Genomic DNA, 18323 nt, shown 5'->3' on the forward strand with positions numbered 1-18323 from the left:
TGACATCTCTTCTGGGATTTGCTGTCAAATACTTCAACAAAGGACAAGGCAAAGAACAAAGGTCTGAATAAAGGAAATACGGAAAAGTCTGTGAATTCCTTAATCTGGGTGACGGGCTTATTGTTCTATTCTTATTGATGTATACTTAAGTTATTTTATAATTTTACTACCATTAGCTGAAGAGCAAGTATTAATACGTATTAACTGAAATCCTTAGAGCTGACCAAATTTACCCCACACAAAATCCTTAATGTCCTAGTAGTCTGTCTTACAGAAATCTTTTCCCACAAAGACAAGAAAAAAGGGAGACAGATCCGTGCAGTATTTCCACGTTGTCAAGAGACCCAAGACCGACACAAAGTAAGAGATTCGAAAAAAGATAAAGAGGCTGAAATCAATGTCCTGAAAACCTAGCCAGGAATTCTAAATGGCCCAACTTAACTAACCTCAGCACTGCCGCATCAAGAAAGGGGTAAATAGCACCTAGTCGAATTTTTTTTTAAATAAATAAATAACGACCCAGTTCCTACCACAGGCAATTATGATAAGACTGAGTATAAATTCTAACACCAAATAGTGTACAAATTATAATTTCTACTTGATTCAAACTGCTTCTTCTTAAAGAAGAATCTGAATTCTTTTATTCTTAAGACATATTTGTGGCATATGACCTAGTGATAAAATTTTCAACCAGCTTGTATTCAAAAAGTTCACCAATGTGAGAGTTTATTACATCAACTATTGCTTTTTGGGAAACCCATGTGCCTTGTCACTCTCTTTCATAAGATTTCCTGTGGAAAATTCAATCCCTCATTCAGGAAAGGGCTGAACAAACGGTCTGATGGAAAATCTTCATACACTGCAACACAAGAAAATGAAAATGACTGTGAGCAGCCCGTGAAGCCGGCAGACACACACAGCGCATTGCTGTGTTCCCGCCTCGACTTTCTGTAAGCAGCAGGGAAAAGGTGCATCTCAAGAAATAGTCATAAACACTTTTCAGGACCTGAGCACACAATTTCACTTTCCGGGTTTAGTGGGCTTCCATTTAATTCTATGAGAAGTGTTTAAAACAACAGAACAACAGCTGAGATAGGGTTTAAAGTAACTTTTATGTCTTAGTGAAAATAAAGCCAGCTGATAGTTATCATTTTTAGAATATTTGATCTCACTCTCCTACTTTACCTCTCCAATCACCTCACAAAATGACGGTGAACGTCCCCTCCTGGGTCAGAAGGCTACGTAGAAAGTACCAATCACATGGAGGTGTGCTTTGTTGTTTTATTTTTCAAAAGAAACATGTTTCATTCATGTGACTTAATAATTAAGATCAAGAAACAAACTCTATTCAATAAATATTAGCCAACACATGTCGTCATAGCTGCTCATCAGGTTTGGCCCCATGTTACACACATTTACATGAACATCTGCCATGTGCTGTCATGGGACATGGTGAGTGGGGACAGAGTCTCTGCTCTCACAGGGCACACAGCCTGGTGGGGGGCCGGTGTTCAATCATTGCCATTTTTTAATGTACTTACAAACTATGGGAAATGCTATTTAAAAAGAACAAAATGAGTCAATGAAAGAGAAAAATACAAGGACTGTATTTAGGCTGAGGGAAGACAGGGAACCTCTTTGAAGGGTTGACACTCCACTGAGACCCAAAGGACAATGCCGGTGCTGCAGGTGAAGGACAGGGACACACTGAAATAGGGCTGATATCCAGAATATACCCAAATCTCTTTAAACTCAACAAGAAGAATGAATAACCTGATTAAAAAATGAGCAAAATGCCTGAACACACACCTCATCATAGAAGGAATCTAGATGCCAAAGAACTCTATGGAAACATGCTCCACAGCATCTGTCATCAAGGGGATGCAGACTGAAACAGCGAGGTACCACTGCACAACTGTCAGAACTGCCAAAACGCAGAACACTGACAGCACCGAATGCTGGTGAGGACGTGGAGCGACAGGAATTCCCATGCATTGCTGGTGGGAATGTTAAATGGCCCAGATACTTTGGAAGACGGTCTGGCAATTTTTTACAAAACTAAACGTACTCCTACCATATGATCCGGCAACTGTGCCCCTTGGTGTTTACTCGACAAAATGGAAACTTATGTCTACACACAAATCTGCATACAGATGTTAATAGCAGCTTTATTCATAATCACCAGAGCTCAGAAGCAACTAAGCTGTTTTCAGTAGGTGGATGGATAAATAAACTGTGGTCCAGCCAGAAAATGGACTATTATTTGGTGTTAAAATGGAATGAGTTATCAAGGCATGGAAAGACATGGAGGAACCTTAAATGCATATTATTAAGTGAAAGAAGCCAATCTGGGAAGGTTCTGCAACTGTCTGATTCCAACTGTATGGTGTTCTGGGAAAGGCAAAACCACAGAGACTAAAAGATCAGTGGCTGTCAGAGGCTAGAGGGGAAGGAGCAATGAATGAGGTGCAGCACGGAGCATTTTTAGGGTCACTAAGACAGACTACTCTATATGAGGCTGTGACGGTGCATACATGTCATTGTACATCTGTCCAAACCCACAGAGTGCACACCACCAAGTGTAAATCCTAGTGTCAAGTATGGGCTCTGGGTGATGATGACGTGTCAGTGTAGGTTCGCCCATTGTCGCAAATGCACGCTCTGGTGCAGGCGTCAATAGTGAGGAGGCTGTGGGGACAAACTGCAGTTCATACACCCAATCCAGCCCCAGGCACCGCTGTGAATAAAGCTCTGCGGGTGTGTGGATTGTTCGGCCGCTCTGGCGTCTGAACAGCAGAGCTGAGCAGCTGCACCAGAGATCAGGAGGCTTGCAGACTCTGAAATACTTACTTCCAAGCCCTTGACAGAGAAAATTCTGCTCAGCCCTGTTCTACACGAATCAGAATTCACCCTGATGGGACAGGACAGCAGGGCCCAAACCAGGCATGGTTAATGTGACTGAAGCAATGTTTTAGTTCCAACACCTTTGCTGAAGTCCTGCAGGTCCAGTGACAGAATGTAGCCAGGAAGCGTCTGCAGGAGGAGTCAGTAGCAGGTCTTCCCGCCAGGCTCTGGGATGCCGGGGGCCGCGCGCTGCACGGGGGCCACCCGCCTGAAGAAGGCGGACTTGCAGTGGAAGCCGATCAACTCATAGAGCTCGGAGAGGATGCTGCACTGCTGAATTCGCTCCTCAGAATGCTGAAGCACAGGGAGAAAAGCAACAAGCATCTGAACGAAACATGTAAGTGAACAAAGACCCGGAATAAAAGTTTTCCCTTAAAACAGAGACCCGATGACACAGGAAGGAAGAGGAAGGCTGACTTCGTGCACTGACGGGACCGGATGCAGAAACGCAGGGAAGCAGCGCAGTGCAGATGTTCCAGACCCCTCCGGGCCCCACCTCTCTGCGTTCAGCCTGTCCTTTTACTAGAAAGGCCTGTATTCCCTGAAACAGAGGAATCTGATAACCACACATGAGAAACAGAGAAGGGAAAGAGGAAAAGGAAGGGAAAGTAAAGGAACAACAGTTCATCTAGACCCTAGGGTTTGGACGGGACTTTCACCAAACACACAACTTCTCAAAGCACAGAGCACACAGTGAGAGGCTGACAGAGTGACTGCGACTTCTGCTCCTTAAGCAGCAGCTACCTGCCAGCACACGCTGCGCCCCTTACTGAATCATTACAATCATCTCAGAAACGATTATTACCCCGGATCACAGGCAAGGACATCTGAAACTCGGGGAGGAATTATTATCATCCTGGAAAAAGTCCCCTGACCCAGAAGTGTCAGAGCCTCCAGTAGAACCTGGACTAAAATGCTCCGGTTCACCACAGGCCCTGAGGCTCAGGCTGAGGCCATGTCAGGTCTGCACGGGCCCAGAGCATGAGTCTGTGCGACAGGGAATGCTCCCACTTGAAGTGCCAGGCCAAGACACTCAAGAACCTATGAAATGGAACCAAATCCCCAAACTAATTTCCAACCGACTGCCCTGTCCGGGAGGACTGCTCGGCACATCTGCGCTGTCACCTGTGCACAGGCTGAGCAAGGGGCCCAGAGAGTGGCATGACGTCCCAGTGGAAGTGGCTTGGAGACCACTTCATCACAGGAGAGACTCTCCCGGATTCCAACGTTAACTCTCCATTCCATTTCCAACTGGAAAGTAAGTTTAGACTTGTTTTCCTCTCCTAGAAACAAAGAGAGTGGTAACATCAGCAGGAAACTCAAGACAGAGGAAGTCTCCTGGCCATCTGGAAGGATAGGCCCGGGAGGGAACAGAGACAGGGATCAGAAAGACCCGATTTCCAGTCCAAAGTCTGCACGTCACTCGATTTGACAGTTACCGTATTAATACAGGTGATAAAATCTAATTATGATTCTTGGGAAAACTAAATGAAATAACGTATGCCACTAGCATAGGTCTAAAATCCTCCATGAGTATTCCAGAAATGGACGTGATCGTGGTTAGTTACTGTCTGCCCAAGTCTTGGGTGCTAAGACCACATCAGCCAGCCAGAGATGTGACGGAGAATGCCTCACCAGCCAGCAGCCTTCTCCAACTTGGAAACTCATAGTATCTGAAGAACAGGCAGTGGCGGATGCTTTGGGACACTCTGGAGGTAGCACTCCAGTGATGACATTAAAAAGCTGTGGAGAATTTAGAGGACCATGCAGTTCAAATACAGAATACACATTCCATGTCTACCCACATTGATCTCTAGCTATGATGATTCAGAGAGGAAATACATATTCAAACTTACAACAATTTCCCACATAAGTGCATCAAAACTATTTGGAAAGAATGTAACTTTCTTTAGATCACAAAGCGGGGATTACAAGGTTTGTTCTAAGAGCCCTACTTGTAAAACATCTGCTAACATAACTGGGTCCACTATCAGTCATCAACATTCGAAGAGAAGGATGGAAAAGAACAAAGCCAAGCTAATATACTCCAGTCTTTTGTTGGGTTACGATGTCACAGAGGAGATGGACAAGTCATCAAGGAGCCACTCTGCCGTGATCACGGAGCCGGGGAACGGGATGGGCGGCAAGATGTATGACGCAGCTGCAGCTGTGCCCACGCTTCTAGGCAGGTACCCAAAGTCACCTCGACAAGGTGTCAAACGCTTGTGCCCACGTCATCATCACCTGACATGTATTAAAGAGAAATGAAAACCTATAAACGGCCAATACCCTTGGTGGGTACACTGTCCAAAGAGCAATGTCACAGTTTGACAACTGACCATCTCAGTTCCCTGGGATTCATTCTTGGAGAACCTTAAAAACCACTCCTCTGTCCTCAAGAAGTGCTGCCTACTTGCCCTATATTTGGCTCAGGGATACAGCACGTTCACGTGGTCTTTAATGTCTGCACAGCTTTGACTGTCTTTCTCCAGGTTCACTTGTCCATTCTGAAGAGGCCTGAGTTAAGTCCATCCTCTGTAAGATCAATTCCCTCCAGTGACAAGTCATCGAGCCTGCAATTAAAAGCCAACTGAACAGGACTGTCCTCAGCTAAAAAGTTCACCCACCCTTCACTGCTTTCTTAATCTCCTCTCCTGGCTAATTGCGACAGACTAACACCTCCCTCCACCCAGCTCCCCAACTATGACAAACAGAAAGTAAGGTCCATCAAAGAGGAGACAACTCCATAGTCACCTCTGAATTCCTAGCATATAGTAATGACAATAAATAGAACTATGATTATGGCTTCTTTCCTTTAAAAGCTTTCTGGTTATTTAAATGAGACCTTGGAAGAGAGGTGTTTGGGTCCAGTATCTTGATCCAGAAGACTCTGGAGGTCTTTTTTGGAATGGCTGTTCACTGATTCATTCAAAACACAACTTCTCATTCCTGGAGAAGCTGTGATTTTCGGCCAGGAGTTTGTGGTCACTCTCATGCCAGAACAGCTTTAAACTAAATCCTTACCTTGGATTTGTTATTTTCCCCTGTTCCAAAAAAAATTGACTTTCCTTATTTTCTTGCCTTGAGGAATGTTTTTTTTTCTTTCTTTCTAATTCACCCTTTAGTAAAGCAGGCTTCTCAGGATGTGCTTGGCCTTACATAGGAACAGCCATCCAACTCCCAGTGTCAGAGGCCTGGGGCTCACCTCCGACCCTCATGTCAGGGCAAGTGAAACTCAGTTCAGGAGCCAACCAGCACCCCGGGGATTCTAAGGCTCGTGTATCTCCGAGAATTTCTGCTTTCTGGTTTGTCTTGGCTTCTGAGGATTTCCCCTCACTTTCTTGACAATTAGCTGTGCAGCATGAAAGATGAGGAAGGAAGGTTTTATTTCTTAATCAGCATTTTAAGGAACTTGCGTAATGAAGGTTTTCACAAGTTTCTAGAATCCTCCATTGCCAAGACAGAAAACACACTAGATATTTTCTAAATTTAGGAATCATGTGCATTTTTTCTTTGCTTTAGTTTTCTTAACTGCTAACAGACATTTTTTAATTAAAAAAAATATGGCCGCTAATAGGATAGAACATTGAAGGGGCAAACAAAATTAAAGGGCAAAGACAGAAAAATGATAAGTACTCTACAAAGTTAATAGAATACATACACTATGGATCAGATCAGCAATTCTCAGCAACAGCTAATTGAAACATGACCATGAGGTAAAACTTCTCTCCTGTCAGGAGATGGCCAACAGAAAATTGAATTAAAACAACAAATTAAAATTCTAAGTCTGGCGAGGTATAGAAGGCTACCAGCTACATGTGTCTTCTTCTGGAAAGGAGGGAGGCTCACCAGCCCTTTACTGTGGGGCCTGAGCCCAGGGGAGGGCGGTGAAGTGAGCTCTGTAAGTACCCAATTAGCAAAGTGAGTGATGAATAAAGAGACGTGAGCTTTAATGACAGAGATGATACTACTATTCACTTGTCCTGTAAAGTATGTCTTCACGTTCAGTGATCAATACCTCGGCGTCCTGAGGGATTGAGATTATAGGAAAATGCACAGCCCGGGCCCAGACCTCCTCTTTGAGCTCGTGACACTGCACTTAGATGTCTCAAGGGCACCTCCAACTCTACCTGCACAGAGCTGACTTCACGGATCTCCTCCCATAGCCGTCCTGCCCAGGAACCCTGGTCGGGAGGGAAAGGTCTCACTGCCTCTTCCAGCTCAGGCCCATCACTCACAGATGGGCCTGGACCCCTTCTTCAGGGCCCAGATTTCCTCAGTCACTGAGTCCCACCACCCACACCTGTCCTACCAGGTACTCACTGGCACTCACTCAGCACTGACTCTGTGCTGGGGTCCATGCTGCACACTGTGCACATGTTATCTCACTCAATCTCCACAGCAGTCCTAGGAAGTGGGTACATCACTGCTTCAATTGATTAGATAAATTGTTTCACTTCCTTGAGTGCATCGTTCAAAGTGACACAGCTACCGAGCCAAAAACCTGGGACTGAAAACCACTTGAAAACTGAACACTGCTACACCTCGCAGCCACCCTACTCTGACTCATCACATCACCTCCTGCCGAGCCTACTAAATGTTTGCAAGCATTTTACAAGCACAAAAGTGATCTACGAGAGCACCCCACTCCCCTACTTAAAATCTGTCAATGACGGTCCACTGCCCTTAAGGGAAAGCCCCACCGCGCCTGAGCACAGCCCAATGGCCCGGCGTCCTCGTTCCCTGAGCGGCCGCGCTGCCTCACCCACCACGCAGCTCTACACGTGCCGTGTCCAGGACAAGGATGCTGACTCCGTACAACCTGGGGCTCTTCTCACTCGAACAATGATCACCCTCTTCAATACTGACTCTCAGAAAAATGTTTTCTCTGGATGAATCAATATCTTTTTCCTTACAACTTCCAGTCATTGATAATGAGCTTCCGCCAAAAGAGAGAAGAACTATTCCTCAGTCTCCTTATCTGAAAAGTGGGAATAACAAGGAAATATGTGAGGTTTTAAGAGAAATAATATTCATGTGAGGCTGAGTGACAATTCCCAACATACACTAAGCACTCAATATGTGCTTACTTAATATTAATAAGAATAGATTCCATTCCAGCAAACTTAAATCAATGTTTTATGGCTTTGTCCAACAGACTACAGACAAACTGTTGGACGAACCCCTTTGAGCAGATCAGCACAAGCGTCCTGGGAGAGGTAAGCGCTGGCTCCAGTTTCAGGGGCAGCCAACCAGCACTACGGGGCGGGGGCAGTTTGCTCAAACTCTTACATGTTGCTTGAGCATTTAGTTGTCGTTATTGAATAAAGACAGGTGTTCTTTAGTCAAAGCTCCTGAAACATAAATCTTCAAAGATTGATGCAAATTAGGTTTCAAGTACAACATTCTCCCTAGGAATTATTTGAAAATCATAGTCTTAGCTCCTCTGCACATCAAAAGGGCATGTTCTTAATGTATCTGACTATATACACTGAAAGGATTGTTTAAAAGAAATTTAGATGAAGCCATCCTAAATAAGCTCTCAGTATTATCTGCACAAAGCCCCACCCAAGGGTCTCATTTCTCACTTCCATGTAGGTGTTCAGGTTGCTTAACCTGGGTCTTGCTTTCTTATAACACGGGTGAGGGAATAGTTGTGGATAGATTTATGTAGCAAATATATACCTAGTGTATTTGCTGTGTAGGAATCCTAGAAATAAACAAATTGATATATAGTCCCACCCTTAAGAACCTCAGTCTTTCCATTTACAACAGCATTAAAAATAAAATGGGAGACACATTTAACAAAAATTTACAAGGTTTGTACATTGAAAATTTTGAAGTCTCACCGAAAAAAATTTTAAAAGATCTACATATATGGAAGACATCCCATGTTCGAGGAATGGTAGACAATATTGTTAAAAATATTAAGACTCCCCAAAGTGATCTACAAATTCAATGGAATCCCTATCAAAATTCCAGCTGTCTTCTTTGCAAAAACTGATCCCAAAATTCATATGGAAGTGCAAGGGACCAAGGTCAGCCAAAACAATCTGGAAAAAGAAGAGCAAAGTTGGAGGACTCACTTTAAATGTTACTACAAATCTATAGTACTCAAGTCATTATGGTACTGGCATAAGTTTGGATACGTAAATCTATGAGACACAATAAAAACTCCAGGGGGGGAAACTTACATTTACAGTCAGTTTTCCACAAGAGTGCCAACAACACACCATTGAAAGAATAGTCTATTCAACAGATGGAGCAGGGTCACCTGGGTATTTGCAGGCAAAAGAAAGAATCTGGAATCTTGAACCCCTATTGTATACAACAAATAAAAATTAATTCAAAATGGATCACAGAGAGAAACGTAAAATCTAAACCTATAAACTTTCTAAAAGAAGACATAGTATAAATCTTTGTGGTCCTAGGATAGGCTATGCTTTCCTAGATATAATACCAACAGCAGAAGTGATAAAAAAAAAAAAAACACAGATAAACTGGACTTCATGAAATTTAAAACCATTTGTTACAAAGGACATCATCAAGAAAATGAAATGAAAGGGGAAGGGGGTAGCTCAAGTGATAGAGTGCATGCTTGGTAAAAAAAAATGAATAAATCTAATTACCTCCCCTATAAAGAAATTGTTTTAATGTTTAAAAAAAGTAATATGAAACGACAATCTGCAGACTAGGAGAAAAATTTTGCAAGCATATATCTAATAAGAGACTAGTATCCAGGATATAAAACAAATGCTTACAACTGAACAATACAAAGAAAATGACCCAATTTTTAAATTTGCCAAGGATTTAAATAGATACACAATTGGCCAATAAGCATATGAAAAGATGCTCAGCATCACTAGCCAAATCGAAATCAAAATGAGATCTCATCTTACACCCACTAGGATGTTTATAATCAAAACATGGGCAATAACAAGTGTCCGACAGGAGGCAGGGAAATGGGAACCCTCATATGCAGCCAGTAGAAAGAGACAACGGTGCAGCTTCTTTGGAAAAGTCTGGTGTTTCCTCAAAAGGCTAGAGTTATCATATGGCTCAGCAATTCCACTCCTACATATAGTGTCATCCCTCAGTGTCCTCGGGGGGTTGGATTCAGGAACCCACCACCCTGGATCCCATAATCCAAGGATGTTCGAGTCCCTTTACAATCAGCCATCTGGATCCATGAAGTGGAATCTACAGATATGGTGGGCCAACTTTACAGCCAACAGAATGAAAACATATTCTCACAAAAACTTGCACATCAATATTCATAGCAGTATCATTCAGAGTAGCCAAAAGTTACAAACAATATCCATCCATCAATGAATGGATAAAGAAGATGATCAAGAATAGTCCCACAAACTTTTGGTCATTGAATCTTTGACAAAGGAGCTGAGAAAATACAATGGAGTAAAGATAGCCTCTTCAGCAAATGGTGTAGGGAAAACTGGACAGCTGCATATAAATCAATGAAGTTAGACTACTCCCTCACAGCATACACAAAAATAAACTCAAAATGCCTTAAAGATTTAAACATGTAGGCAAGACACTTTAAACCTCTTAGAAGAAAACAGGCAAAACATCTGACATACATCTCAGCAATATTCTCCTAGAGCAGTCTACACAAGCAATAGAAATACAAGCAAAAATATATGTGGGATCTAATTAAACTTACAAGTTTTGCACAGCAAAGGAAACAGTAAGCAAAATAAAAAGACAACCTATGGAATGGGAGAAAATATTTGCAATGAATGAGACTGACAAGGGCTTAATTCCCAGAATATATAAACAGCTTTTACACTTGATAAGAAAGAAAAACAAACCATTCAATCCAAAAATGGGCAGAAGATCTAAACAAACCTTTCTCCAATGAAAACATACAAATGGCCAATAGGCACATGAAAAAATGCTCAATATCACTATCAGAGAAATGCAAATCAAAACTACAATCAAGTATCACCTCACACAAGTCAGAATAGCCATCATTCAGAAGTTCACAAACAATAAATGCTGGAGAGGCTGTGAAGAATATGGAACCCTCTACACTGTGCTGGGAATGCAGTTTGGTGGAGCCATTGTGGAAAATAGTATGGAGATTCCCCAAAAGACAAAAAATTGACTTCCATATGACACAGCAATCCCACTCCTGGGCATATATCCAGAGGGAACCCTAATTCAAAAAGACACCTGCACGCCAATGTTCACAGCAGCACTATTTACAATAGCCAAGACATGGAAACAACCTAAATGTCCAATGACAGATGACTGGATAAAGAGGTTGTAGTATAAATATACCACAGACTACTACTCAGCCATAAAAAATAATAAAATAATGCCATTTGCAGCAACATGAATGGACCTGGAGAATGTCATTCTAAGAGAATTAAGCCAGAAAGAGAAAGAAAATTACCATATGAGATCGCTCTTATGTGGAATCTAAAAGAAAGAAAACAAAACAAAACTAAACAAGACCAACATCTACAGAAAAGAAACAGGCACAGAGACATAGAATGCAAACTATGGTTACCAGAGGGGAGAGGGTGTTGGAAGGGATACATTGGGAGTTCAAGATTTGCAGATACTGACTATGTATAGAATAAACAGCAAGCTTATACTGTATAGCACAGGGAAATATATTTACTAACTTTTAGTAATTTATGTTGAAAAAGATTATGAAAATGAATACATGTATGTTCCTATAGAACTGAAGTGTTGTGCTGTAAACAAGAAACTGATGCAACATTATAAACTGACTAGACTTCAATGAAACTATTTTTAAATACACCAAAAACAAAAAAAAAAGAAAAAAGATATTATTAAACCAAAAGAATAAATTAATGTTTCAGGCTACAACATGGATGATCCTTCAAAATGTATGCTAAAATAAGCCAGACACAAACGGACAAATACTGCCCTTTTAGGTGAAGTGTATCTAAGTGTTCATTGTACTACTCCTGTAACTTTTCCGGAAGTTTGGTCTATCAAAATAAAAATAAAGTGTACTATTCATTAAAAACATAAAACGATTCCTCACAGGAGGACTTTAAATAATAAATGAAGAAATGCATGTAAAGGTCCTGGAACAACACTTTGCATGTCCACAGTCACTGCTGTCACTGTTACTCAGAGGGTGGTGCCAGCGCTGATGAGAGCTGCCTCCACTCACTCCCCTGCAGACAAGAGTGAGGGCCTGGGCTCTGACAGGCAGGGGAACCGAGAACCTGGGTCAGATACAGCCACGCCCCAAACTCTGCGGTACCCAACTTTCTTATACAAACTGCTACATGTAACGTAAACACGCTACAGGGATGTATCTCACAACACAGGGAATACAGCCAATGTTTTACAATAACTATAAATGGAGCATCTATTGTACACCAGAAGCTTGTATCATATTGTAAATCAGCTATACCGTGATAAAAAACTAAAAAATAATTTAAAAATTGTATCACTTTAGTATTCAATTCAGTTTTTAAGTAACTACTAAACAGCTTAGAATGTATAAATGCATTTAAGTGTGATAAGATTGTTGACATATATATTTACTTTCAGCCTCCTGCTAAAAGAGAAATTTAACATTTTTTAAACACAGCTTAACAACAGTAACAACAAAAAGACAAAGGTGAGAGTGAAGAGAAAATGGAGATTCAATACTTAAATGAAACCAGGGGGAGGTAAATTCATAAAAACGGATGCCATGAAGTCAGGGTAAGTGTTAAAGGCCGACTAGAAATTCAGCTGTAAGATTCCTGGCAGCTAAAGCAAAAAGAAAAAGATGACGGGGCGGGTGGTAGAGCTCAGTGATAGGGCGTGTGCTTAGCATGCACGGGGTCCTGGGGTCAAGCCCCAGGGCCTTCACTAACAGATAAATACACCTAATTACCTCCCCCCCCACAAGAGCCTCAACGAAAAGATAAAGAGAAATTTCTTTCCTAAAAAACCTGATATTAAATTTAGAATAAATACTTAAAAAAAAGAAAAATAGAAAAAGATGAGTGACACAAGCGATAATGCCCGTGAGATATATCTGAGGTGGCTGCTGGAAGGTCCCCATGTCCCACGAGCGAAAATCTGAAACATTCTTCTCACCACACAGAGTCATCCTCAGCCCACCCCACACCTCTCCCTGTTAAATGCAGGAGCACAGGCAGGGTCAGACCTTTGCTCTCTCTGTGTCATCACAGTGAGACAGGATGGAAGGGGGCAAAGCACAGCCATTCAAGGAAGGCCACAGCAATTAACACCAAAATGGTGAATGATTCAACCCCCAATAGGCCTTGAGGCTAAGGATGAAGAGATTTAACTTCTAGCAGATCTTGAGCTTCATTATACACCCATTGTAATAGTAACATGGTGAATAACACGCCCCCAGGCACAATGGCAGTCCCAAGACTAGCCACAAAAGGTCAAAGGGTGGGAAATGGCCAACTCCCTGGGAATTCCATCCCCTTGCCCTTAGGCTGGTCCTTCTACTTAAGAGCATATGAAACCACCAAGCCCAGGAAAACCAGCAACACAGCGCAGCCTCGCGGTCACCCCTGTCTCTCCCTCTTCGGAGAAGGCCCACACACTGTCTGTGGATTGGGTACCTACTTTTAATCTGAGCATCAAACCCCCACACCTCGTGGTGTTTCTCTTGCCGTTCAATGTAGCTCTCTGAATAAATCTACCTTTACCCAACACTGGCTTGCTCTTGAATTCTTTCCTGCACGAAGCCTAGGACCAACATCTGCCGAGGCAAATCCCAGGGGCCCAACCAAAGCCTGGGACACAGCCCTTCTCATGCTCCACTTATTTTTTCTTGTATCAACAGGACTGGGTTGTAAAGGGAGCTCTGAGGCCCCAGCTAAGGGACAGAAGCAGCCCCCAGGGCTCGAATTGGCGGGCAGCCTCTCCCCCAGCAGGGGCGCTGGGGTCGGCCCGGTTGTCTGTGGTTCCTTGTTGTGCTGACTCCCCATCCAGAGAGCGTTCTCCCTAGGCCTGTCCCCACAAAACCCTTCTCTCCAAAATACAAGCACATCATGTCACAATCCTCTTGTTCAACCAGGAAATGCTCAGCCCAATTTTTCCTTCCCCAGTAAAGAACCTAACTGTCCTCCCTCCCATCCCACCATTTTTTCTTTGTCAGAACTCTGCACTCTCCTCTCACCATCCTGAACTCAGGTGCCTTGCTGGCTGAGACGGAGATGTTTCAGTCTCACACAGCCTTCGTCCTTTCACTTTCCCCTTTCTACCTTAAAAAGCCTTTCCTAAGTCTCCCACCCCTCTGATTCTGAACATCAAAAAGTGCTGAGGTTACAGTCACTATCTGCATACCTCCCAAGCTTTGGCTAGGTTTCCTTTGCAAGGTCTTCATTAAGGAGCTGCATCAAGAAGTTTAAAGACGTTATTCTTACATCTGAGCCGAGAAGCCTGCATAAAATTGAAATGGCTTTGAAGAGAGTGTAAACCAGGGACAGAGAGGTCGCAGGTCCTAGTCAATAGTGTCATGAGGCAAAATGTTCTTCAAAGGCTCAGAGTGGCTTCTGAACACGGAGTTGGCAGGGAGGAGGTGCCAGGCAGTGAGGGGGGTGAGTGACACAGGGTACGCTCCCCCAGCTGGGGAAGAATTGGATTTTTTTCAATTTTTCCAAATAATTTCTTACTTCCTTTTTCTCCTATTGTCACATACCATTTCCTACGAATTAAGAGAATCAATGTCAGTCATTTGGGCCACTTGGGAGAAGCTACACGATGCCATTCACAGGGTTGGGGCATGACAGCCAAAACAGTCTAAGTTGAAAGACCAATGGCCGTATTTCCAAGGTAACCACGGGCATGCAACAAACTCCCCAGTTTCAATGACCTCATCTCAAAGGTGGGGCCAATAAAACTACCAAGCAAGGTGCGTGATGATTGTGGCCGACATCGTTTACTAGCTAAGTGCCCGTGACAGCTGCCGTTAATGGGGAATGAGTATGATCAACGAGGCCCAGTCTACCTGGTCACACCTGCCCTGCCTTCCTGCCTTGGTGCAGGAGCGGAGCTTGTTTAGCTGAGATGAACGCCCCCAGAGCAGCCCCGACGGGAAATCTCCCAGCTCTGCACGGCGAGGCGTGTTCCTTTCCTTCTCAGAGCTGATCACAATTTGCAGTCTTCTGTTTTTATGTTTATCCCTTTTGTAACTGCCTCCCCTCCGGAGTTTTTGCTCAAGCAGCACAGGGCCAGGTGTGTCTTGCTGCCTGCTGGATATTCTGGGCTGGGAGACAGCCAAACCCACATCGCGTTCTGGTGCTGAATGGAGAGGGCAGAAAGCACAGGGGCCCATGCTGAACTGAGGCCCTGCACCCAAAATTATGGTCTGAGTTTAGGCAAATTACACAGTCTTCTTTACCCTGAGATTCCTCATCTGTCCATGAAAAGAACTGCCCATGGCACACAGAGTTACAAGGATTAAAGGAAATCACCAAATTCACAAACTATTCAAGGGGCTACCAGTGCATCCTCAACAGACAAATGCTGCCTTTACGGCTCTGACACACGCCAAGCAGGAAAGCCGCACACAGTGAACACTGCTAAGTGCCAGTGTGTTAAGTGCTTCACGTGTGCTATAATACTCTTTACAACTTACAACAATCCCAGGAAAAAACGAATATTATCATGTCCATTTCACAGATTCACTAACAAGTTAAGAGAGGTTACATACTAGTCCAAGGCCCTATGGTGAGGAAATGGTGATTTAAAAATGAATCTGGGCCCAGGCCTGGGCTCCATCTCTCTCCCATCCACCTGACCACTTGCCTATGAAATCCACCTGTCCAATACACAAGTTTGCAGCCGGCCAGCTCTTAAATGCAATGTGTGCCACCGTTTGTCAATGTTGGTTAATTACCATTAACTGTTCTCAGAAACCACTACAGAAAAGAAAGGTGGACTCACGTCCCTGCCCACAAAGAAGAGGAATTCTGCCATGCCTTCTCCTGTAATGTGCAGAAACCCTTCCCTACACCACTAAATCCAAATGTCTGCTTCCTCCATGTTTATGTTTGCACACGGCTTATTAAAGTAGAAGGAACCTGCAGTAATTCGGTCTCGGCTGCCTTCCAAGGTTGCAGATTATCCATAATCAGTCTGTGAGCTAAAATACTACAATGTGAATGAAAATATTGCAACCATGTCAGTAAACAAAGAATGCTGAAACCAAGTCATCAGCGGCTGCCAACACACCCCAGCAAGGACAGGCCTGCAGCCCAGCCTCTGCAGCCACTCACCATGGTGCCCTCTGAGCAGACTCAGAATAAGAAGGGACAGGATACTGGCCCTAGATAGCTAGGTGCTTGTCTAAAGAATGAATTCAGAGTCCAAATGTTTGCTTCCTCCCATACATAGAAAAGCACTAAATTCTTGAACTTGAGATACCTGGCTTTCTTTAGATAAGAAGCAATCTTTTATTGTTCCAACTTCCTGGTCTTTGTTGTAAAGCTCCTATATATCCTAGCTCCTCCTCAACCTCTTGGGAGCAGTCCCTCAGGGTGATCTGAGAGGATGTCATCTGGCCTTCAGTCCTCCTGCCAAATAAAACATAACTCTTAACTTTTAGGCTGCACGTGTATTTCAGTCAACAGTTTTGGAAACCATAAAGGGACCCAGAGCAGATTTCTCTCTACCTGAACTCCCCGAGTAACTGGAGCCTTGGTACCAGCAGTGGCCCTTTGTGCCCATCCGCCTCCTCGGGGAGTCCAGATGAACCTGGGTGAGTCTCTCCTGGTTCTAGGATCTCCCATATTGGTTGATGATCCTGAGATTTATTTGGCGGTGTTTCCAGGTACCTGGCCCTCCAGGTGAAAGGTACTGGGGGAATTACCCACCTAGTGGGGTCATACTGGGTGGGGCCTGGTTGAAACATAACGGGAAATAGCCACCTTGAATAGACGTCCGAAGTGGGGCTGGTGGAAACATACCAGGAAAATACTCACCCAGTGGAGACGTCCTGAGCGGGTCCAAGTTGAAAGACACTGGCTTCAGGACTGAGTGGTTAGGTAAGAGGCTGGTCTAATGTTTTCCTCACTTTGGTTACCTCCATTGAATTTTTCGGGATAAAAGTAAAACTCTTATGAGGAACCTTTCAACTCCAAAAATGGGACCCTCCTCCTGGCTGGTAACAGCTTTCTTCCGTGACAGAGAAACTTGCAGGAATGGTAGGGGCAAAGACTTCATGCCATAGAGTTGTCCCTGTGGGAAATCTTACTAGCAATTTTATTCTGAGAACCCGACCTTACAATGGGAAATAGAACTTTAAAAAAAAAAAAAACAGTAAAGAAAAGAAAAAGAAATAACACATTGCCAGCCTCCAACTAATACCCCAGCCAGGTTTATATACGTACAAGACTTACAACATTATTTGGGAATTAGAAAAAAAAATCTCACTCTGAAAGTAACTAACCAGGCCTGATAAAAACAGTTTTTGGAATTCTGAACTTATAAAAACGAAATCCCCTTTAGGGGGAACTTGGATTTCTCTTCCTGTGTCTTTGAATTGTAAACATTTTATCTTTCTCCGAGTGTTTTATATGTGTGTATGTATGTATATATGTGTTTCCTTTTTTTAAAGGAAAACTTGGACTCTGCCATGCAAAAGGTACAAGTATTGTGTACATATGGTGGCCACGCAAATAAATTGGGATTCTCAACAATCCTTTTGTAGTACTAATTTTCAGACATTTTGCCATCTTAACCTTTGTTGCATCAGCCTGGGCCACAAAGGCCTCTAGCTTTTGGAGAGTAAACTTTTGAATTTTATTTAGGCAACACCCCCACTCTCATGTGGAAATGCATCTTCATCTTATTGGTTTAAAATCACGATCTACATATATATAAATTGATGGCCATATGATGGATCCTTTAATTTGGAAAAACTTTTAAATTGGTGAAAGTTGAAAGAGCTCTCATTATAAACAGCTGTTTTATTGGTACCTATTAAAATCAAGTTTAAAGGTAGAAGAATATATTTAATGGTTAACCTAAGAACTTAGTTAAAAAAAAAAAACTGGTTTGAAATGCTACATTTGTGTTTTTCCTTTCCTATCAATGGTTTTAGAGATGCTAATAAAAACTTAGAATAATTAATGTTAATTAGGCTGATAATTGGAAAAACGATTGTAAAAATGTCGGAAAAAAAGATAAGGGGCTTATCCCAAATGGATAAATATTTTTAAATGGTTATTTTGAATGAGATAAATAAAATGGACATTTTTGGATTTAGATACTAGGTTTTGATACTACACTACGTAAAGTTAAGATAAAGGGCCAAAGGGATCACCTACTGCCCCCAACATTAAAGTTCAAACAAGTCCGTTTTATTTAACACAGTTTAAAATATATGTATTTATAGGGCTAAAATATAAATATATATAAATATATATATATATATATAT

At 42.7% G+C, this 18323-nt stretch overlaps 1 pseudogene; it reads right to left on the reverse strand.

Annotated features, from left to right (window-relative positions):
* Positions 1–7611: 7611 nt before the first annotated feature.
* Positions 7612–18323, reverse strand: part of LOC140694623 (melanocortin-2 receptor accessory protein 2-like) — a 70353-nt pseudogene continuing 59641 nt past the window's right edge.

Source organism: Vicugna pacos, unplaced genomic scaffold (genome assembly GCF_048564905.1).
Source record: "Vicugna pacos unplaced genomic scaffold, VicPac4 scaffold_66, whole genome shotgun sequence".
NCBI lineage: Eukaryota > Metazoa > Chordata > Mammalia > Artiodactyla > Camelidae > Vicugna > Vicugna pacos.